The following is a 24,820-nucleotide window of genomic DNA, read 5'->3' on the forward strand; positions in this document are numbered from 1 at the left end:
TGGGTTTTAGATAAACAAAATCAAAAATTAAAATTGAAAAATAGAAACAAAATCCAAATTCAGATTAATAAACAAAACCAAAAAAATCAAATTTAGTTTAGTTATAATTCGAGCTTTATTCAAATGTTTGGTGGTCAGGGAACATTTGAAGACGATAATGAATTATTTCAATAAGCCGTTTGATCAAACATATTATCGAGGATAATGGCTTGAGTGCAAAATTAAGGAAGGGGGGGGGATTTGGTCCAATTGTTTAGCTTCCGACAATCTCAAAAATTCGATTCACATATGCATCCTCGAGGGTGATAAACAATTGGATGGTTAACTACTGAATCAATGAGCAATTGATATCTATATAATAAGTTATGGCAAAAGGATGGTCGAAACTTAACCAAAATGTATGAATGTAGATATGAGAGGTGATTTTTACGTAGTGTAAGTCTATAGTGAGTGAAAAGATGTCAAAATGAATAGTCCAAGGTGTTTGTTTATAGGCGAACGAATTTGTTACGTGAGAGGTGCTAACGTAGCACATGTACTGCTCATGTACGTAACAAATTTGCTGGGGCTTACGCTGCACACACACTCTCCATGTGTGCGCACTTCAAGATATTTTTGGGGCTTACGTAACACGTTTTCTAGATAGCCCGTTGAATGCCCAGAGTTAAGGATTTACGTATATTACTGCATGATATTTCTCACGTGTTTTGTCTGGTTAACAGTGTAGCAGTCCGGATGATGAAAAATGGTCTTTTGGGATAGACCTGATGATGTACCATTCTTCTTGTAAACAAACTTAACTAAGCTCTCCAATTAGTATATGAAAGCCGAGCAATATATCTTTAGTTCTCAATTTGTAAATGCGATATGTAGGACATATCATTATTGCGTAAAACATAGTTAAACGTACTCGCCCTCCCAAATAACTTAAATATGGTTCTACATGATAATGGAAAACCTTGTAGTCACTATTTATTTATGGCGCATGCTATACCAAATGGGGTGACGAACCTGATTTCTACTGCAAGCTTTCCAAGGAATTTGCAAAGGTCGAGTGATATATGTCTTGTTTTTAGACATATTGTGCTTTGGCTTATTTGGCATTGGCGCAACAAACTGATTCACGCTCCCCTGGATAGGCGAAGATCAATACTCATTGGAGACATTATGGCTAAGGCGAGAATCCTATCATACTTTTGGTTCTCTTCTCGGAACATGAAGTTCCGGGCTGACTTAGATGACTGGAAAACAAACCCAAAAGATATAGATAGCGGATAGGCAAGAGCAGAGCTTTATTGGTGTCTATTTGTTTGTAATTATTAACGTTATTATGTTATTTATAGTTCGCCCCTAGTGAACCGGGGTAGGAGTTTCCTTATAGCGTGTGTGGGTGCAAATGATGAGGGTCGTTGAAATAAATGATCCGCTGATGCAAATTCGCCGTTCAAAATTTTTTTTTGGCTTTCTAGCCTTGGTGAAATTAAATTCCTCCTGCTTTTCAGGAAAAAAAAATTATTTATTTAGTTTTTTATTTAAGACATCGTGGCTTAGAATTTAGAATTAACCAAGAGAAAAAAAAAAAAACAAAACCCGTAAAAATAGAATTGGGCCTCATAAGCCCATAAATGATCTGGTTCGAGTTTGATAAGGAGAAGGTGACTAAAGGAAATATGATAAAAAAGGAAAAGTAGGGTAAAGTTTTCGACTTTGGGTCTCTATATTACCCAGCCACACTTTATTACTCCGTATCTCACAAAAAAACGCATACATCTTTCCTCAACTCCACGGTTACGATCGAAGGAGTTTGAGAAAACCCTAATTTTACACACAAAACGAACATACTTCAATCTCTCTCACTTTTCTTTAGCATAATCAGGTATACTTTAAGATTTTTTTTTTTGTTCAATTTATCGATCCGTTATTTTGTGTATGTAATTCGACCCGTTGAACGATAAAGTTACCATTATATGTTTATGTGCGTGTGTATGTATTTATATGTATTTTTTTTTATTCGTGAAAGTGTTATGGTTGATTCTGGTTAAGTACAGTCGTATGGTTACATGAGGTAGTATCAGACTACTAGGTTAAATAGATATCTTGTGTTTGTTAATTTGAAGGCTTAAATTAATGAATTGTTTGGTGCCAAATTATATTTATGAATGCTACTGTACTTTATAATAGTTACTATGTTAATTTAATAAATTATATTTATGAACGTTTTTATAAATATACTTTTAGTTAAATCAATTTAAGCATGCATCTTCATTAGTTCAACGGTGGATTTCATGTAATATTAGGTGTTTTTAAAAGTTTTGTTAGTTGTATGCATAGGGTTGCAAGGAGACATGTGTATTTGTGCAATATCATATGAACCATTGAAGTTTTGTAATAATAATTTTGTAATTTTTAGCAATATAATTAGTTTTGTTAAATCTTTGGAACTATATCCAAAAGAAGGGCGTGATTTTGTGTTACTTAAGATAATTATTGTTGGCCTTCTGCAGTCATGGGGGGCGATGCATCAGATGGATCTCAGTTTAATCCTCAACAGTACGATTCCGATATGAGTAAGCTGTAAGTTTCCATTAATTGTTTTTGCTTATGGATGATTTTCATGTAAGATTTAATCTCTTAGAAAATACGTTTTGATCAATTGCGCAGTGATGAACAAGACTTCTTCACTTCCTCTGATGAAGTTCATGAAACTTTTGATTCTATGGGTTTAATAGAGGGTCTTTTAAGAGGCATATATGCATATGGTACGTCTGATTATGCAATCTCAGTTTTACTTTCATACCTTTTAACATATAAAATTTCAGAAGTAGGTATTAATGCATGAATTACATCAATGCAGGTTTTGAAAAGCCATCAGCAATTCAGCAAAGAGGAATTGTCCCATTCATCAAGGGTCATGACGTAATTCAACAAGCACAATCTGGAACTGGAAAAACTGCTACTTTTTGCTCTGGTATTTTACAACAACTTGATTATAATGTAGTTGAATGCCAGGCTTTGGTTTTGGCACCTACTCGTGAACTCGCACAGCAGATTGAGAAAGTCATGCGAGCCCTTGGTGACTATCTTGGTGTAAAGGTGCATGCATGTGTTGGTGGAACCAGTGTTCGTGAGGACCAGCGTATTCTTGCAGCTGGGGTCCACGTTGTTGTTGGTACTCCTGGGCGTGTGTTTGACATGTTGAAGAGGCAGTCTCTTCGTTCTGATAAAATTAAAATGTTTGTACTGGATGAGGCTGATGAAATGCTTTCAAGGGGTTTCAAGGATCAGGTTCTTATTTTTATTCCCTTCTGAAAGTCCATTAGTAATGATTCAAACATATTATATATGTGTTCTCTTTATTTGGTAGCCAACCTGAACAGAAATTATGGCCTGTTCAAAAAGTTATCTTGTTTTTATTTGTTTCCCAATCTGCCAATTTTTTGTTTTTAGTCTATTGGCTACAGTTTTTATGAACAGAAATTATGAACAGTTTTTATAACCAAGGTTGCAAATTCGCTATTCGGGGATTAATCGGTCGGGTCGGGACTTTGAGTAACTGGCAATTCGGGGATTAATCGGTCGGGTCGGGACTTTGAGTAACTAACAATTCGGGGATTAATCAGATTGTAATTTATATATTTAAATAACAAATTTTAAAATATATACGTGTGAATATAGAAGAAAACCATAAACGTAAACTTTAACATGATTGATGTTAAGTTTTATAATACTGCTCCGATATATCTAGTATAGGTCCTCGAGTTTCGCTCAAATTAGTGTTATTCATGTTGTAATCCTCGTTGTATCATTTCCTTATCAATAAAATTATCTTGCTTTTCAAAAAAAAAAAAAAAACCTTTAACATGATTGTCTAAAATTGTTCATTTTGTTCAAAGCTACAAAGTTCTAGTTTAAATTCATGTTAAAATGTTGACCAATTTTGACCTTTGACTACCTAATGCGGTTTTGATCCATCAATTGACGTTGACTGATTAATCAAATGGATTTTGGAAAATCGAAACGGGCTGCTTATAAAAATGAGTAATCGTGGATTAATCAAGAGTGTAATCGGGTTGTTTACAACAGTGGTTATAACCTATCATCCTACATGCCCATTTTGCCACCTTTCATATTACTTGGTGTATATTACTCTTTACTCACTATACTAATTGTGTACAATGTTTATTGACTAGTATGCCTTGTGAACAGTAACCTTAACAGGTTTATACATAGGGTATATTAGGAATTTGCTTTTTAATTTTTTTTCCCTTTGGTTTGCCTTTTGCTCTAGTGAAAAGGGGCCCACAAACCCCTAGTTGTAAACAAGTTCTTACAATGTGAGGTTTTTTTCTTTTTTTTTTTCTTTTTCAGATCTATGATATCTTCCAGTTGCTGCCATCAAAGATTCAGGTTGGAGTATTTTCCGCAACAATGCCACCCGATGCTCTCGAGATCACTAGAAAATTCATGAACAAACCCGTAAGGATTCTCGTAAAACGTGACGAACTCACTTTAGAAGGTATTAAACAATTCTACGTCAATGTTGAAAAAGAGGAGTGGAAACTCGAAACACTTTGTGATCTTTACGAGACTTTAGCCATCACCCAAAGTGTCATTTTCGTGAACACACGAAGGAAAGTTGACTGGTTGACTGATAAAATGAGAAGCCGGGACCACACAGTATCAGCCACACACGGAGACATGGACCAGAACACACGTGACATCATCATGAGGGAATTTCGTTCTGGTTCATCTCGTGTTCTTATTACTACTGATTTGTTAGCACGTGGTATCGATGTTCAGCAAGTTTCACTTGTTATCAACTATGATCTTCCTACACAGCCTGAAAATTATCTTCATCGCATTGGTCGTAGTGGACGATTTGGAAGAAAGGGTGTGGCTATCAATTTTGTGACGTTGGATATGATGAGAAGATGCTTGGTGACATCCAGAAATTTTACAATGTGGTTGTTGAAGAGCTGCCTTCAAATGTTGCTGATCTGATCTAATTTGATTGGTTTTGAAAATTTTGATTGATTTTTGTGTCTTGGTATTCTAATTTAATCATAATTCTGTTTTCTATTGGATTATTGAAAGATCATTAGTGTTCATCTTTTGGTAGGAGTTTTAATTATGTTAGTACATTTAAATTTAATTTGGTTGGGATTATATGAATTTGTTTATTCGTTTGAATTCCATTTTTCAGTATGCTTGCAATTTTGATTGTATTTTGACGGCATGGAATTAGACCAAGGGGAATCTCCATATTATCCATCACTTTTCTCCGACACTTTCCCACTACTTGCATTCCTCACACCACCTTTGAAATGTCACAACTCACAACCATCCAACCAATAAAACCTCATCACCTTGCTACATAACACTACGAATAGTCTTGGCATCTGCAATTCAATTCAGCAGTATGAAATCTTTCCATTTACCAAGCAGAGTCATCCTTGAACAAAATCGACTAGTTGATTAACAGGATGAAAAGTCAAAGCCGCATGGTCTCAGCAACGTATGGATTATAATTCATGAGACAGGATATATCAGATATCAATAATTATTTACCGTGCCAAGATTGGCAGTGGAATTTGGGGATGAGCAAAAATACCGATACCGGTACCGAAATACCATACCGATGGTATTCGGTATCGGTTCCTAGTTTACACAAAAATCGGTTTCGGTACTATGCGGTTCGGTATTAATTTGGTACCGGTACTCCCGATTTGTATACCGAAATATAAAATGAATGTAGCAAGGGCTCGTACCTGCTGTTCTATTTCTTCGTGTTCCGTTTATATTGCTAGTGTTGTAATCTAAATTGCTTCATTTTCAAGCTCATGCCTTGTTATGCATGCTGCTTGTTTATAATGTATGTTGTAATTTCATTTTATATAACTGTAATATATATATATACTACTGGCTTTTCAAGAATTTACAACAAACAACAACAAAACTCAATCTCACAAAAGTGCAGTATTCGAGAGGTAAGATGTAGATAATTATCCAAGAATAAAGAGAAGTCATTTCTTCTCCACCCAGAGGAGTAAAGAAAGTCCTCACTTAAATGTTCTAATAAGAGAGATTGATTCCGAATGGACCTCCGGCCAATACTTAGATTAAATTTTTTTTTTTTGAGAAAGTGTGAGACGCATTGAAAATAGTAAAATCAAATTTTAATGGGTTTTAAACCTGTCTAAAATTCAATTTAAGTTCTAAGCGACATTCAGGTCGCCAATAAATCGACGTTTGATTTTCAAGAATTTGTTTATCAAATTACATAATATGTACTCCGTACATATTAATGATATACAAATTTACTTGCTTCTAAAAAAATCAAGTATAAAATAAATAAATTGATGACTCAAGTCCTTTGTGAGCCAATAAAAATGAAGATTTAGTATGTTTGTTAATTAATGTTAATGTGTACGTGACTTTCATGTATCGGTATTAATCAAAGCAATTTAATTTATGTTTCTATAATGAATAATCCGTGAATGTCTTTCATCAACAAATTTAATATTATGTTAATGTTGGGAAATTACGGCCTCACTAATTCCCACCACCCAGCCCAACAATAATAGTAAAGAAATAAGAACAATACACAACACAAGATTTAACGTGGAAACTCCAAAACAGGAGAAAAACCACCGGCCCCCAAAGAGAGAAATACACTATATCACAAATTGTTACAATGATATAGACGACTCTTTTAAGCCAACTACACTCTCCAAAATATTTAACTAATACAACTCTCAAACAAGGGTAAGAAAGAAAGAAATAATCAAATACTTAGAGTGTATTGATTGGTGCGATTTGGAATGAAGACTTAGCCCCTCTTATATAACCAAGTCACTCACCCCTCACATCTTCCTCCCACCTATGTGGGATACACATATCTTCTACTAGCCAAAATAAACCAACAAATCTCCACCTTTTGGATAGAAGAAGATAACCATACTTCCACATTGCGAAGATAACCGACGTAGATGCTTCCTCGACGACAACTTCAAGATCCTCATCTTCATGCCGTTGACATTATCTCTAACCCAAGAAATAAAATTTGCATCTTCATCAAACATTGTCAATACCCGACAATCATTGTCATCACAGACAATCATAACTCTTAACAGAATTATCATACTCCACCATTAAGAGTATAGCACTTAGAATATCACATTCCAAGCATTTCACCTCGGCACATGTTGTTGAACAACCAGCTGAAACTTTATGGTGCAACTTCCTTGTTTGGCTTTCCCGAAAGTCCCATCAGCTACAACATCAGTTTCCACCACACAGCATGCATCAACGCCAAACCAATGCCCATGTGTAATTGTGGAACCGCTAACGAACATCCCTTTCCACGGTGGCGCGGACACACCATGAGGATGACGTGACTTCAGAGGAATTCGTCACTCTCCGTAACAACGGAGACAATGTTAGCGTCTTTGGAGCCATTTGCCGGATTAGCTCCACCGGGACAATTAACCCTTACATGTCCAGTCTTCCCGCACTTCCAGCATGTCAGATTCTTTCTAGAGTTTCTCTTCTGCCTATCCGAACACAACACTATCGTATCTCCTGATGACGAGACCCCGTTACCTTCCAGTCTTTTCTCCTCGGATAGGAGCTTGCTAGTAACGTCTTCAAACTTCAGAGTTTTCTTCCCATACATCAAAATAGGTTTCATGTGTTCATAAGACGATGATAAAGATAATATCAACCTCAAAGCTTTATCTTCATCATCCGTTTTAACTCCAATAGCCTCCAGTTCTGAAACAATACCGTTAAGAATACTTAGATGATCTGAAATCTTTGAACCCCCATCCATACGCAGAGTATGAAATTGTTCTTTAAGACACAACCGATTTGAGATGCCCTTGCCCTGGTACAACTACTCTAGTTTAACCCAAAGCTCCTTTGCCGTTGATAACCCGTGCACATTTGCAAGCACGTTCTTTGCAAGACACAAACGAATCGCACTTGCTGCCCTCAAATCCATATCATCCCATTCTTCTTCATCGAACTTACTGCTAGAATCACTGCCAGGAACAAGGGTGGGTTTACCCTTCAAAGCCTTGTGTAAACCGGACTGAATCAACACATCCTTGACTTGAACCTGCCATAAGTCAAAATTGATCATCCCATCAAATTTCTCTACATCAAACCTCATTGGACTGAACTTCGACATCGTATCCGTATCTTATAGACAACACTTTCTCTGATTTTGCTCACGTTTCGAATAGTCAAAAGATGTAGCAGGTAGCCAGGACCCTTTAAATCGGAAATCCACAACTCGCCACTAACAAATCCAACTATTACTACGAATCAGAAAAAATATTGTCTAACCAGATACCCTATACGATCAATAGAACTCGTTTCTGATGTGGACGATCCACTCCCGTGGCAACCACAGAGCATACTCCGACTCCTATAACCGAGACCCCCGTCAAACCTGACGCTCTGATACCAGTTGTTGGGAAATTACGGCCTCACTAATTCCCACCACCCAGCCCAACAATAATAGTAAAGAAATAAGAACAATACACAACACAAGATTTAACGTGGAAACTCCAAAACAGGAGAAAAACCACCGGCCCCCAAAGAGAGAAATACACTATATCACAAATTGTTACAATGATATAGACGACTCTCTTAAGCCAACTACACTATCCAAAATATTTAACTAATACAACTCTCAAACAAGGGTAAGAAAGAAAGAAATAATCAAATACTTAGAGTGTATTGATTGGTGCGATTTGAAATGAAGACTTAGCCCCTCTTATATAACCAAGTCATTCGCCCCTCACATCTTCCTCCCACCTATGTGGGATACACATATCTTCTACTCGCCAAAATAAACCAACAGTTAATGTATCAGACTAGGTTTAATGTACATGTATGACACTATCTAAAGCAATTTAATTTATGATGTTGTTCTAGTTAATAATCTGTGAATGTCTTTCATCAACAAAGTTAATAATATGTTAATCTCTTAATGTATCTTATAGTGTAACTAGTTTATAAGCCGCGACTTCGCGGGACTATGTTATTTTTTTTTTTATAATGGCTTTTAAGTGTTAAATGAAGTATATGAAATTTGTAAACTTATTTGCTACATAGGATAAGTAATTATTAGTGTAATAAGTCTTTTTTACTCGATTTACAATGTCGACTTATAGTTGATATTCATGGAGGATCTTACTAACGTACAGATTATAACTAACAGTTGATAACGAAGGATCTTACTAATGTACAAATTATAACTAACAATGTGAGAATGAAACATGATATAACACGAAACATAATACATTTCTAAAGAATTCATATGCTTAGATATATATATATTTCAGTTGACATATCATTACAATTCGACCCGCACAGAATTTATCTTATCTAGCCTTCATATGCCTTTATTACCTGATGGTAGAACATGGACACAATACATATTGGAGATATATGTACAAACAATACACATCGGAGGTGTGAAGTGGTCTTGTAATCTCATTTGAAGTTATGATTTCATTAATCATGGCTCCGTATCTCCGAATTCTCGCAGTCCACACTAACATAATACCTCAAGATTTTTTTTTAAACCATAATACCTCAAGATTAAGTAGCATAAATGGCAACTTAATGCATTTCTTTTGATTCTATTACTATATTATTAAGATTTGATCATAAACTGCGCCAAATTATAGTCGACCAAGATAAGGGTATATAGCTAATTCTTCAGCACTTTCAATCTTTAGTTAGTTAATGAATAAATTTGCCAATTTCAATTTTGTAAGCCGATAAATCAAAAGGTAAAAAAAAAAAAAAATCATACCAATACTTTAACAGTTGTAGAAGACTCCTTGGTAGCAAGAGACTTCCTGAGGCAATTGTTTAACCTTCAATTTTTAAATCTTGAAACCAAACCATGAAAAATTAAGCCATTCAACTGTTACAAATTAAAACTCTAATGTATACAACCAAACAAATTAGTTTGTACATACACATGTGTAGATTATCAAAGAAGAGTCAAGTTCAATCCCACTGGCTACACTTTGAATGCATAAATAGCACGGCCGAGAATCTTCTTAATGGTTGCTTTCAAATAGATAGAAAATTAACCACCCTAAATGTATAAGGTCAAACACATTTCAAGAAACCAAAAAGTGTGAGAAATTTTAAGTTTAACAACATAAGATAGTAGAATACCCAACCCATACTCCTGAACAGGTTGTTCCCTGTACTAATATATTTGAAAATTACAACTTTGAAAGCAACATGTTATTAATCAATTTAATTATGATTTAATTATCCAACACATATTTGAAACCACATTAGGAAATCACCTTATAGATCTAATCGACTACCAATTAAACTTCAAAGCAACATAAGTTTCACAGATATACCTTGACTCTTTATCTCTAGATCTTAAGGTGGTTAACAACTTTATTGTAAACTTCCAAAATTATGATCACAGATAAAGAGTTACTACCCCTGCAGACTGTAAGCTTTTCATCATCTGCGTCAAATAGACATTATAAAAAGAGGTAAGTTCTTCTATGCAATTTGAACATTTGTTGGTATATAAAGCTATACAAGCTCCCTGAAACTTCAAGATATCCAGTAATAAACACAATCACCTAATACATCAACAAAAAGAATACCTTTAAGGATTGAAGAGACTGGAATGAAACATAAATTGATAGTCAGGAACAAACTATAAAATATTAAGAACCATACTATTAGTTAAATTACAAAACTTTCAAATTCCATCAATCTTCGCAATATCTTACGTTGATCTAATCGGCATCTACTGCGTCCTGTTACATGATAAGTTAAAAATCTACTTACATTAAAGTCCTTTTACTCTTCTACTAATGAGTACACTATGGTAGAAAATGCAAGGTTGTCTTACATCCGTCCAAAACATTCCCTTGATTGTACGAGTATTAAAAAATTATTCACATTATTTTTAAACAAGGCTGTATCGGCTCTAAATTGTAACTCATATCCTTAAATTTCCAAATTCAAATAGAAGTATACATGGATACCCTCTAAAATTTATATACTAAAATTTATCTTTCAACAATACTAAATATTACACGAACTCATGAAGTTGTTTCCATTCAAACATTTTATCAAAAGGTTCATATACACAAAGTTTTATAAGTAAAAAAATAGTTAAGATACCAACAAACAAAAAAACATTTAGCCATTAAATTAAGAGACAAACCTTATCATATAAACCTTGCAGGACACGAGATGCTAGAATCACGATTTCGAAACTCTTGTAGTCCGTATGTAACCCCAATTGATTTCCCAACAAACAACAAATTAGTATCAAATCAGATTTTCTAACCCGAAGCTATATGTTATGAAATTGAATTCGAAGTTTTGATATATTTTAGATTAGAAATCGTACGAAACGAATACCTTAATTGATTTCGGAGCATTTGTTATGATTTGCGTGAACTGTGATAATCAATTATTCACCATAACTACCAAGAGGATTACGAACCCTAAATTGATTCAATCGATGATGAGTTCTTAGTGATTTCTGGTTATTTTTAACTATTAGGAGATGTGTAGACAATTTCCAATAAGAATTGTGTGCCACAATTTGTACGTCACCGATTGATTCAAAGGAACGATCTGCATTTTGATTACTATATTGAATAAATGGATGTTTGTGAATAATGGGGGAGAGCACCGGTGTACCCCGTGTTTTTGTTACAGGGTTTTAAGGGTATTTTATACGATAAACAATAGAATTTTAAGAAAGAGACAAATGCTGAGCAATCAAACAATCTAATGGCCATTATTGAATGATGCTATTTAATCCAATCGTCCTTTTTTCTCCATCTAAATTTTTTGAATCTTGATTAGCAAAAAGTGACTTTATTATTATATATAAATAATATAGATAAATAGATAGATATAGATATAGATATAGATAATATAGATTAGGTTTAATGTATCGGCGTTAATTAAAGCATTTTAATTTATGTTGTTATAGTTAATAATCTGTGAATGTCTTTCATCAACAAAGTTAATACAAAAAATAACGTTATGATAGAACCAGCCAAATACTGAATACGATATGATCAATTTATAATTGGTATAAAAAGAAAATCATGTAATGATTTTACTATGAAAATAGAAGTCAGTCACTATAGATTCCTAAGGCTCTAGTCAATCCCCAAATGTTTAATTTTTGCTCCCTCCCGGCTAACCTAAAATTCATGAATCGGTCATCGGATTCTCTAAAGTTGGCGACTTGGCCCTAAGAGTTGTTAAAAACTCTCGAGTCTAAAGGGGATAGACATACTCGTGGATATCAAAGATTGTTCGCCAAACACCAAGTGTCTTGCCCTCATAGACTAAGCTTAAAGCATTTTCAATGTCCCCTAGCATACCGGCCTCCGTGAGTGGTGTTGGGAAATTACGGTCTCACTAATTCCCACCACCCAGCCCAACAATAATAGTAAAGAAATAAGAACAATACACAACACAAGATTTAACGTGGAAACTCCAAAACAGGAGAAAACCCACCGGCCCCCAAAGAGAGAAAATACACTATATCACAAATTGTTACAATGATATAGACGACTCTCTTAAGCCAACTACACTCTCCAAAATATTTAACTAATACAACTCTCAAACAAGGGTAAGAAAGAAAGAAATAATCAAATACTTAAGGTGTATTGATTGGTGCAAATTGGAATGAAGACTTAGCCCTCCTTTTATAACCAAGTCACCTACCTCCAACTTTCTCCTCCCACCTATGTGGGATAACATCCTTCACAAAGTAACCATATCAATTTTTCTTTATAAAAATAAAACCAACAAATCTCCACCTTTTTGATAGAAAAAGATAACCATACTTCAACATTACAAGGATAACCGATATAGATGCTTCCTCGACGACTACTTCAAGATCCTCATCTTCATGCCGATGACATTATCTCCCAAGAGACAAAACTTGCATCTTTACCGAACATTGTCTAAACCGACAATCATTGTCATCACAGACAATCATAACTCTTAACAAGAATTATCATACTCCACCATTAAGAGTATAGCACTTAGAATATCACATTCCAAGCATTTCACCTCGGCACATGTTGTTGAACAACCAGCTGAAACTTTATGGTGCAACTTCCCTGTTTGGCTTTCCCGAAAGTCCCATCAGCTACAACATCAGTTTCCACCACACAACCTACATCAACACCAAACCAATGCCCATGTGTAATTGTGGAATCGCTAACGAACATCCCTTTCCACGGTGGCGCGGACACACCATGAGGATGGTGTGACTTCAGAGGAATTCGTCACTCTCCGTAACAACGGAGACAATGTTAGCGTCTTTGGAGCCATTTGCCGGATTAGCTCCACCTGGACAATTAACCCTTACATGCCCAGTCTTCCCGCACCTCCAGCATACCAGATTCTTCCCAGAGTTTCTCTTTCTCCTATCCGAACACAACACTATCGTATCTCCTGATGACGAGACCCCGTTACCTTCCAGTCTTTTCTCCTCGGATAGGAGCTTGCTAGTAAAGTCTTCAAACTTCAGAGTTTCTTTCCCATACATCAAATTAGATTTCACGTGTTCATAAGACGATGACAAAGATAATATCAACCTCAAAGCTTTATCTTCATCATCCACTTTAACTCCAATAGCTTCAAGTTCTGAAACAATACCATTAAGAATACTTAGATGATCTGAAATCTTTGAACCCCCATCCATACGCAGAGTATGAAATTGTTCTTTAAGACACAACTAATTTGAGATACCTTTGCCCTGGTACAACTGCTCTAGTTTAACCCAAAGCTCATTTGCCGTTGATAACCCGTGCACATTTGCAAGCACGTTCTTTGCAAGACACAAACGAATCGCACTTGCTGCCCTCAAATCCATATCATCCCATTCTTCTTCATCGAACTTACTGCTAGAATCACTGCCGGGAACAAAGGTGGGTTTACCTTTCAATGCCTTGTGTAACCCAGACTGAATCAACACATCCTTGACTTGAACCTGCCATAAGCCAAAATTGATCATCCCATCAAATTTCTCTACATCAAACCTCATTGGACTGAACTTAGACATCATATCCGTATCCTATAAACAACACTTTCTCTGATTTTGCTCACGTTTCGAATAGCCAAAAGATGTAGCAGGTAGCCAGGACCCTTTAAATCGGAAATCCACAACTCGCCACTAACAAATCCAACTATTACTACGAATCAGAAAATATATTATCTAACCAGATACCCTATACGATCAATAGAACTCGTTTATGATGTGGACGATCCACTCCTGTGGCAACCACAGAGCATACTCCGACTCCTATAACCGAGGCCCCCGTTAAACCTGACGCTCTGATACCAGTTGTTGGGAAATTACGGTCTCACTAATTCCCACCACCCAGCCCAACAATAATAGTAAAGAAATAAGAACAATACACAACACAAGATTTAACGTGGAAACTCCAAAACAGGAGAAAAACCACCGGCCCTCAAAGAGAGAAAATACACTATATCACAAATTGTTACAATGATATAGATGACTCTCTTAAGCCAACTACACTCTCCAAAATATTTAACTAATACAACTCTCAAACAAGGGTAAGAAAGAAAAAAATAATCAAATACTTAAAGTGTATTGATTGGTGCAAATTGGAATGAAGACTTAGCCCTCCTTTTATAATCAAGTCACCTACCTCCAACTTTCTTCTCCCACCTATGTGGGATAACATCCTTCACAAATTAATCATATCAATTTTTCTATCAAAAATTAAAACCAACGGATATATACCGGCCACCGTGAGTGAGGCTCAGTCTATGTATTTTGATTTTTTTTCACGGCGAATATATATATATATATATATATATATATATATATATATATATATATATATATGGGTGATCAAGGGATAAGTGGTATATTTGGGATAAAGGGATAAGTAAAATGATATTTTTATATCTTTTACATTAGAGCTCCAATTTAAAAAATAAAAATAAAAAATTTCCGTAATTAACTGACATTGTGTAGATTCATAATTTTTTTTATTTTTTTTTAACAGGAGCTTAAAATGCATGTGATGTATGTTAACGTGTTTTGAGGTTTTTTTGAGTTTTTTTTTTAGGATTTAGCCCGATTTAGAGTTTAGGGTTTAGGGTTTTCGGGTTTACCGTTCGTATTAAAAACTCGTTCTAAAACCCTAATTTCTAAACCCTAAACCCTAATTTCTAAACCTTAATTACTAAACACTATGAAATGCCCCGTCCTAATCCATCTGGACGAAGTCTTCAACAGTTGGTCCCATTGCGAGGTTCTGACTTCTATATGCCATGAACGACTCCATGTAATATGAGCAAATGCACAGCGGAAGATTTCTTTCATACCTGAGAATAAACATGCTTTAAAGTGTCAACCAAAAGGTTGGTGAGTTCATAAGTTTATCATAAAACAATAAAATTCATTATTTTGATAGACCACAAGATTTAAATGCTGCATGGTACAAATGGGCCCGAATCCTATATCCACCTGTAATGTACATGCGATATCTTTTAAATACAGTACACTTTTCTCGTGTACGAAATCATCTTTCATAAATCTTAGTAATCGTACACATATCTCGTGCACAAAAATAACATACACATAACCTGTGTATAAAATCATTCTCTCGATACATAACATTCATATCAATTGGTGGCAATTATCATGTCCACATAATTCAATGGTGGCAATTATCATGTCCACATAATTCAATGGTGGCAATTATCATGTCCACATAATTCAATGGTGGCAATTATCATGTCCACATAATTCAACAATAATCCGCAGAACTTCTGTCTGCATAATAATTCATTCGAGGAATGTTTTGCTTGTGTCTATCTCGTCAAACATTTATAAAAGCATTTCATGTATTCGGAGTTCAAAATATATTTCCAAAAAAGCATTTAATAAAGCAGTTATAAAAACAGCGCATGTATTCTCAGTCCCAAAAATATAAAGAGTAAAAGGGAGCAAATGAAACTCACCATACTGTATTTTGTAGTAGAAATACATATGACGTCATTTAACAAGTGTAGGGTTGACCTCGTATTCACGAACCTATATCAGTTATTTATATTAAAACATATAATGAAATTCAAATAATTCCATCTATTAATTATATAGTATTTATATATTTAGTGTTGTAGTTTATATATAATTTGAACTAATTTCTAATATATATATTTTATTTATATTTTATATCTTATGTTATATATGTATTTATTTTGTATATATATAATAGAAATGTTAATATTTTTAATATATAATTATAGGTATAATTATAGTATAAGTATATTTTTATATAAAAAAATATTTATTTGTAATAATAATATAATAATAATAATGATAATGAAATCTTAAATAAAAAGGTAGTTTTAAATAATGAAAATTTTAATAATAATAATACTTTTGATAATACTAATAATTTTAATGAAAGTAAAAATGTAAATTTTTAATAAAAATGATAATTTCAAAAACAATGGTTCTTTTAATAATAATAATGACAATAATAATAATAACTATAATATCTATAAAATAATATTTTTACTAATAATGATAATAATAATGATAATAATAATAATAAAACTAATAACACTAATACTAACTATAAAACTAATAAAACTACCTTTAAAAGTCTTTCCAAGAAGAATACCCGAAACCAGGCTCGAACCCACAACCTCTCATTCAAGCCAACACACCCTTAACCATTGCTCTACCTCTTATTTTCCGTTTTAATTCGTAACTTGAATCTATTTAACCGAACATTTGGCTGTGTCCATTTAAAATGCATTTAACTCATATACGGCCCAACAAGATGACCACGGCCCAAAGCAAAATTTATAATATGGTGGCCCAATAGGAATCAACTTGAATCACGATCCAACAGAAGAAATATGGTACGGCTCAAAGAAATTCCAAATAAAACAGCTCAAAAGTTTTATCAAGTGGGGTTTTATATAATGAGATTGTCGGTAAAAAAAAATTAAATAAGAAGAAACACGCAAAGACTGTTGATGTCATCAATCATTAACATTCTTTCGTTAACCCCATACTGCAATATGGAGTTTAATATCGCGTTTGGTTCCCACGAAGACAGATTTATATTAGATATAGCAATGGAGGTTTCAAAGTGGTATGATGAAGGTAATTTTACTTGACAGCAGGAAGAACACAAGGTGGGGTTCTGGGACCGTTTACAGCGAAAATAAAATGGACAGAGATAGCAACAAAGGGCGATTGCAGTCGTGGCCCAATCTACAATTCGTGGGGTTTTCTTTAAATCTAGTAGCATGGAATTTCAAATTGCAGGAACATAAATAAAATAAAATAAAAAATGCAGCCCTCAATCCCTCATCATACATAGTACACGGTTTCTTTTTCTTAAAAAAAACAAGTGGGGTATTTTCCTTTTTAAAGAATGTCGGCCATAACCACAAGAGATAAAAGGAACGTGCCAAAGTTTAAACTATCATCCTCTTTATTAATTTATTTCGGTTGTAGCTGTTTCAACAAATCAGAAAAAAAATATCACAGTCGGCCCATCATATGCGCTTCACCTTATTTATACCTTCATGGTGTTTTAATATAAAAATGAAACAGGAAACACAGCAGTTGCAGTCGACCGAAAATAGCAGAAGTACTAAGGATAACAGCAGCGTGGCAGGATGATTTAGTCGTGGTTTTTACAGGTGGTTGTTTGCATCGGTTTGTAACAAAAGTAGCAGGTAAACACATTAGGTTTTTAATGTTTTGTGTTGGTGGCTCACTAAGATGATCAAGGTGAATCGAGAGTGATGGCGGGTGAGGTTTTCTATGTGTTTATGTATATAATCATTATGTTTATGTATACATAAATATAGAGAAAGTGTAATTGAATGATTGATTGAAAATAAAAAGAAAAGAAAAAAATAACGATGGAGACAAGTTGTTGTTGTAGGAACAATTTAGTAGCACTAGGTGACGGTTTAACCGATTTAGAAGTGGGTTTGTCCTTTGTGTTGTGATGTAGGTGGTGGTATATTAGTGAAGGTCGTTGAGGGTGTCAACAATTAGGGTAGTGTTGGTGTCGTTGAAGGTGACTGGGTGATTGTAGGTGAATTCTTGGAGTGGTGGCGATGCTTTGTAGTTCAAGTAGAAGCAGAAAATGAAAACAAATTAATAAGATGATAATCGTAGTCTTGATGGAGGATGGTTGTGATGATGACCGAAGGTAGTGGTGGTTAACGCTGGAGGTTGATATTTGGGCGATGGTGACGAATACAAATAGAAGAATGATGGTACTCATTGGTAGTTAAGGTGATGAATGGTATCCGAAGATTCAAGGAAGTGAATGGTGATTCAAGGCAAGAGTTGTTTTAGGGGAATATAATGGTATCTGTATAAGTATATCATATATATTATGTAACACCTAATATGGTGAGGAGAATCAAACATAAACAGTCATCCAATCATTAATAGTAATTCAATCATAAATAGTGTAAATTAGTACTGCAGTTGATTGATTTGTTGTAACTTTTGAATCTTATATAAATATTATTGCAGTACTAAATTCGTTTGAGTTTGTTTGATAGTAAAATTTATCTACAAAAGTCAATTAATGGAAAAAAAATTAAAGTGGGATATGATTGTTAACAAAATCGTACTAGTGATGATGATAGGTAATACTTGCAGAAAAATAAATAAATAAATAAATAAATCAAAAGTTAAATAAGGAATCTTTTGACTTTGTTAATATTATTCATATTATTTAATATGAATATACTAGTTGTTATATCTTTAATAAATATTTATAATTAACAATTATATCAACGATAATAATACTACTATAAATAAAATTTCATAATAGTAATAATAATAATAACTAAAAAATTTTTATAACAATAATATTATTAATAACATTGATATTATTAATAATAATGCTAATATTATTAATGATAATAATAATACTATAACAATTTATATATATCAAACTCATATTTATGTGTTATATAAACATAGTTCCGAATTTTTTGATACTCATCAGTACAGACTTTGCTTATCGTGTCGAAATCATATAAAGATTAAGTTTAAATTTGGTCAGAAATTTCCGGGTTGTCACAGTACCTACCCGTTAAAGAAATTTCGTCCCGAAATTTGATTGGGATGGTCATTGCTAACAATAAGTATGTTTTCATGACACATATGAGCTAGGAATTAAAGTTTTTATCATCAGTGGGTAATATGGATAAAACAATTGATTTATGTGAAAAGTACGAGTGAAGCTATCACAAAAGAGTGAAAAGAGTAAATGTAGGTTTGTCTTAACTGGTGACGTAGTTACAATTGATTTCCGGAAATCAAGGAATTTAAAGATAATCTATATAAGTTTCGGTTCTTCGATAAATAAGGAAATTAGGATCCTCTGTAATTAAATGCGCTAATCTGCTTTGATTTCTCTGTCGGATATTTCACTATAAATCTAATCCCTTCATTTCCTTATTTTCACAGCTCATACCTTCTATTCTTTCTCCCTCAATTCATACTTTTGTTTTTCTCTTCCCGACTTTAAGTTAAACGAATAATGATCCAGAATTCGTAGGTATGAAGTTCGAAGTGAACATAGCTAACGTTTTAAGAGGGAAATTGTGATAGCACGATCTTGATTGGTTAAATTACCAGAATTCAAGAGAAAAAATAGAACTATCAGGAAGATCTATTCTTGATATGTTTATAGATTAGATAGAATGTAAAAGTCGTGTAACATGGCACATGATGACGGTAGAGTCTGTGAATCATCACGTTCTATATAGAAACTCAGCGTGACTTACTGTAATATAATCACGTTGGCCGGGCGTCATTATATTATACTAACTCATGCTTCAGTTCCCAACACTACTTCAAAATTCATTCATAGTTTATACTTAGATTTTACCGGAATTTCCAATATAATGTATTACAGATAGCACGAAGAGGTATATAATTTCGGATGAGAATATTTATGAAAATATCTTCAGAAGTATCGAAGATATTTATGATGATATTTTGGAATTTCTAAGTTCGAAAGTTGATAAGGAAAAATTTTCCGCAAGATTTTAACATGACTTCGGAGCAAGATATTCTCTAAATATTTCATCGGATCCAGAATTACCTGGATTCTTTGAATATAGGGTTTGGTCCTTGTATTTGTCCTTGGTCTCCTTCATGGTTAGCTCAATCTGTTTTTCAGTACCCAATTTTCTATCGAGCGTTCCCAACACTCCATTCTTTATCATCAAACTCTTGGCCATTTAGGCCATCTACAATTTTACTGTTTCCTCTGCATTTAATGCAGCCATATCTAAATCATCGGTTATCAATCCGAGGTGGTTTCGAGAGAATTGTGTTTTTAGATGATTAAACGCTGATGGTAATATGGTGGAATATAAAAGGTTCTCCGGTAACGATGACGAAAGACAACTTATGTATCAGGGTTATAATAAGACTATAACCCGAATGAAAGTCGAAGTTGATTTGCTGGAGCTGTGACAAAATTATCTACTTTGAAAAGAAATTGTATTGTTATTTTCGGAAATAACAATGCCAAAGAAGCTATCCCAGATACGTGTTAAACGTTTACTCAGGTTCCGAGTGTTTTCAGGTGCATAACTATATGCATCAATCTTTTCTTCTATAGATGAAGTGTGATTGGTTCATCCTCTCGGTTGAGGTGTTTTCAAGAATCATGAAAGGTTTAAACGCAGATTGTAATCGTCGAGATACAAACGAGGTTTAAGATGAAATCAAGTGGCAAACTTGAAGAATTATTTAGTTTCATATGTTATAATTAATATTTTAATTCATTTTAATTGTCCAAATATTATTAGTCCACAGTCAATAGTCCACAATTAACAGTCCAATAATTTATATATAGTTTAATATATAATATTCGAATTAATTAATACGTATCGTGACCCGTGTACATGTCTCAGACTCGATCACAACTCAAAGTATATATATTATTGTAGAATCAACCTCAACCTTGTATAGAGAACTCGATCATTACTGCATATAGAGTGTCTATGGTTATTCCAAATAATATATATATATATATATATATATATATATATATATATATATATATATATATATATATATATATATATATATATATATATGCATCGATATGATATGTCAAAACCTTGTATACGTGTCCCGATATTTAAAGTGCGTAAAAATAAATAACAGAAATTAAATGATGATAAATAAAATTGCAAGAATGTAAATTGCGATAATTAAATTGCGATAAATAAAATGTAATCAGTTAGCTAGGAACAATTAGCTAGGAACAGTTAGCGTGGATTCTTAACAAAATTTCTCATAGTTAATTTGTTTGTTTCTAATAATTTTTATTTTGTCAAATGTTTTCTTCACAATGCCACTTGTTGGATTCTGATAGGTCTAAATCCAAATATGAAATTGAATAAAAATGGTTATTCTGCGGTAAACAAATACGTATATCTGTGGATGTAAGCAAGATAATAAATGACTGTTGAATCAGATTCGAAGAACGTACAATGTAATTTATTAATGTAAAATCTAAATATTCCTCGGGTATTACCTACCCGTTAAAATATTTTCACCATTAACAGTTTGTACAAAAGAATTTTTAATTACAATCTTTATGAAAACATATATACATATATATTTTCTTCAGATGTAATCATGGATTTAATGAGTTAACATAATATTAAACTCATTTAGTTTTTGGTTGGAACAAGAATAAATAATCTCTAAAACTTTAGAGATTACATATTCGCCATGTCGAACGAAGATAAATGAGGTAGAATGATACGTAGAACGAAGATCATACTCAAAGTACAGATGGTGATATTGAGGTATGGATTGTTGATGGTGCTGGTGCTGTTAATGATGGTACTATTGGTGTCGGTGATGTTGCTGAAGCTGGTAAATTTGGCACCATATTCTCCAAATTGATTACTCGTGCGCGAAGTTCGCTAGCTTCTTCTATTATTTCGGGATGATTGTCGGTCGGAACGAGCGGATGAATAAGGTTTAGAATTGTGAATAGAATATAATTGTGTCGAACTACTCTGGAAATGAGGCTGAAAATGGTGTTTCGGATAGATTCGTCGGTAAGTGCTTCAGGTTCTTCGCCAAGAGGGCAATTTGGTTGGTGGAAAGGATCACCTTCTTCGCGTCTCCATTGATTAAGTCGATTACGAACCCATCAGATGAATTGGGGATGGATGATCGGTTGATTCATTCTGGTGACACGGCTTTCGGAGCTTAGGTGAAACTCCATATCGGAATAGCTATCGGAATCCGAGGAATTCGAACTGGTTGAGGGATTCGTCTCGTACGATCAGATGAAGGATTTTCAATAAGAAATAGATTATAGGATATAGATTAGTACCCTGCAATATATAATTTACATATGCATATATAATACTAAAATTCCATAAGTTACGGAGGATTCTACGGAAGCTGCCAGGCAAAGGTAACAATAACATATACGCTAAGATATGAATTTATCTACACACTGTCTATGCAATAGAGGCAGTAAGACGTGTCTAGACTTTAAGGATGATAAGAAAATAATTTTTGACACTAAATGATAAGCAAAACTTTTGACATGCAGACACGGTCGAAGTCCAAACCCACTAATATATCTAAACAACTATCAGTTAGACACACTAATGCAGGACCTAGTTCGCTAAGACCACCGCTCTGATACCAACAGAAATGCCCCATCCAAATCCATCTGGATGAAATCTTCAACAGTTGGTCCCATTGCGAGGTTCTGACTTCTATATGCCATGAACGACTCCATGTAATATGAGCAAATGTACAGCAGAAGATTTCTTTCATACCTGAGAATAAACATGCTTTAAAGTGTTAACCAAAAGGTTGGTGAGTTCATAAGTTTATCATAAAACAATAAAATTCATTATTTTGATAGACCACAAGATTTAAATGCTGCATGGTACAAATGGGCCCAAATCCTATACCCACCTGTAATGTACATGCGATATCTTTTAAATACAGTACACCTTTCTCGTGTACGAAATCATCTTTCATAAATCTTAGTAACCGTACACATATCTCGTGCACAAAAATAACATACACATAACCTGTGTATAAAATCATTCTCTCGATACATAACATTCATATCAATTGGTGGCAATTATCATGTCCACATAATTCAATGGTGGCAATTATCATGTCCACATAATTCAATGGTGGCAATTATCATGTCCACATAATTCAATGGTGGCAATTATCATGTCCACATAATTCAACAATAATCCGCAGAACTTCTGTCTGCATAATAATTCATTCGAGGAATGTTTTGCTTGTGTCTATCTCGTCAAACATTTATAAAAGCATTTCATGTATTTGGAGTTCAAAATATATTTCCAAAAAAGCATTTAATAAAGCAGTTATAAAAACAGCGCATGTATTCTCAGTCCCAAAAATATAAAGAGTAAAAGGGAGCAAATGAAACTCACCATACTGTATTTTGTAGTAAAAATACATATGACGTCATTTAACAAGTGTAGGGTTGACCTCGTATTCACGAACCTATATCAGTTATTTATATTAAAACATATAATGAAATTCAAATAATTCCATCTATTAATTATATAGTATTTATATATTTAGTGTTGTAGTTTATATATAATTTGAACTAATTTCTAATATATATATTTTATTTATATTTTATATCTTATGTTATATATGTATTTATTTTGTATATATATAATAGAAATGTTAATATTTTTAATATATAATTATAGGAATAATTATAGTATAAGTATATTTTTATATAAAAAAATATTTATTTGTTATAATAATATAATAATAATAATGATAATGAAATCTTAAATAAAAAGGTAGTTTTAAATAATGAAAATTTTAATAATAATAATACTTTTGATAATACTAATAATTTTAATGAAAGTAAAAATGTAAATTTTTAATAAAAATGATAATTTCAAAAACAATGGTTCTTTTAATAATAGTAATGACAATAATAATAATAACAACTATAATATCTATAAAATAATATTTTTACTAATAATGATAATAATAATGATAATAATAATAATAATAAAACTAATAACACTAATACTAACTATAAAACTAATAAAACTACCTTTAAAAGTCTTTCCAAGAAGAATACCCGAAACCAGGCTCGAACCCACAACCTCTCATTCAAGCCAACACACCCTTAACCATTGCTCTACCTCTTATTTTCTGTTTTAATTCGTAACTTGAATCTATTTAACCGAACATTTGGCTGTGTCCATTTAAAATGCATTTAACTCATATACGGCCCAACAAGATGACCACGGCCCAAAGCAAAATTTATAATATGGTGGCCCAATAGGAATCAACTTGAATCACGATCCAACAGAAGAAATATGGTACGGCTCAAAGAAATTCCAAATAAAACAGCTCAAAAGTTTTATCAAGTGGGGTTTTATATAATGAGATTGTCGGTAAAAAAAAAATTAAATAAGAAGAAACACGCAAAGACTGTTGATGTCATCAATCATTAACATTCTTTCGTTAACCCCATACTGCAATATGGAGTTTAATATCGCGTTTGGTTCCCACGAAGACAGATTTATATTAGATATAACAATGGAGGTTTCAAAGTGGTATGATGAAGGTAATTTTACTTGACAGCAGGAAGAACACAAGGTGGGGTTCTGGGACCGTTTACAGTGAAAAGAAAATGGACAGAGATAGCAACAAAGGGCGATTGCAGTCGTGGCCCAA

At 33.4% G+C, this 24,820-nt stretch overlaps 1 long non-coding RNA gene and 1 pseudogene across 2 annotated transcripts; one reads left to right on the top strand and one right to left on the bottom strand.

Annotated features, from left to right (window-relative positions):
• Positions 1 to 1,741: 1,741 nt before the first annotated feature.
• Positions 1,742 to 5,196, top strand: LOC139878466 (eukaryotic initiation factor 4A-1-like; annotated as a pseudogene).
• A 4,168-nt stretch (positions 5,197 to 9,364) lies between these two features.
• LOC139878482 (uncharacterized) lies at positions 9,365 to 11,702 on the bottom strand. Of its 2 annotated transcripts, none has more exons than XR_011769366.1 (3): positions 11,228 to 11,702; positions 10,401 to 10,513; positions 9,365 to 10,120 (listed from the first exon to the last, which is right to left on the bottom strand). It is a non-coding gene; the product is annotated as an uncharacterized lncRNA (long non-coding RNA). The 2 variants fall into 2 exon arrangements; XR_011769372.1 differs by adding an exon at positions 10,659 to 10,711 and having other exon boundaries at positions 9,365 to 10,513.
• Between the last annotated feature and the right edge of the window lie 13,118 nt (positions 11,703 to 24,820).

Source organism: Rutidosis leptorrhynchoides, chromosome 1 (genome assembly GCF_046630445.1).
Source record: "Rutidosis leptorrhynchoides isolate AG116_Rl617_1_P2 chromosome 1, CSIRO_AGI_Rlap_v1, whole genome shotgun sequence".
Taxonomy (NCBI): domain Eukaryota; kingdom Viridiplantae; phylum Streptophyta; class Magnoliopsida; order Asterales; family Asteraceae; genus Rutidosis; species Rutidosis leptorrhynchoides.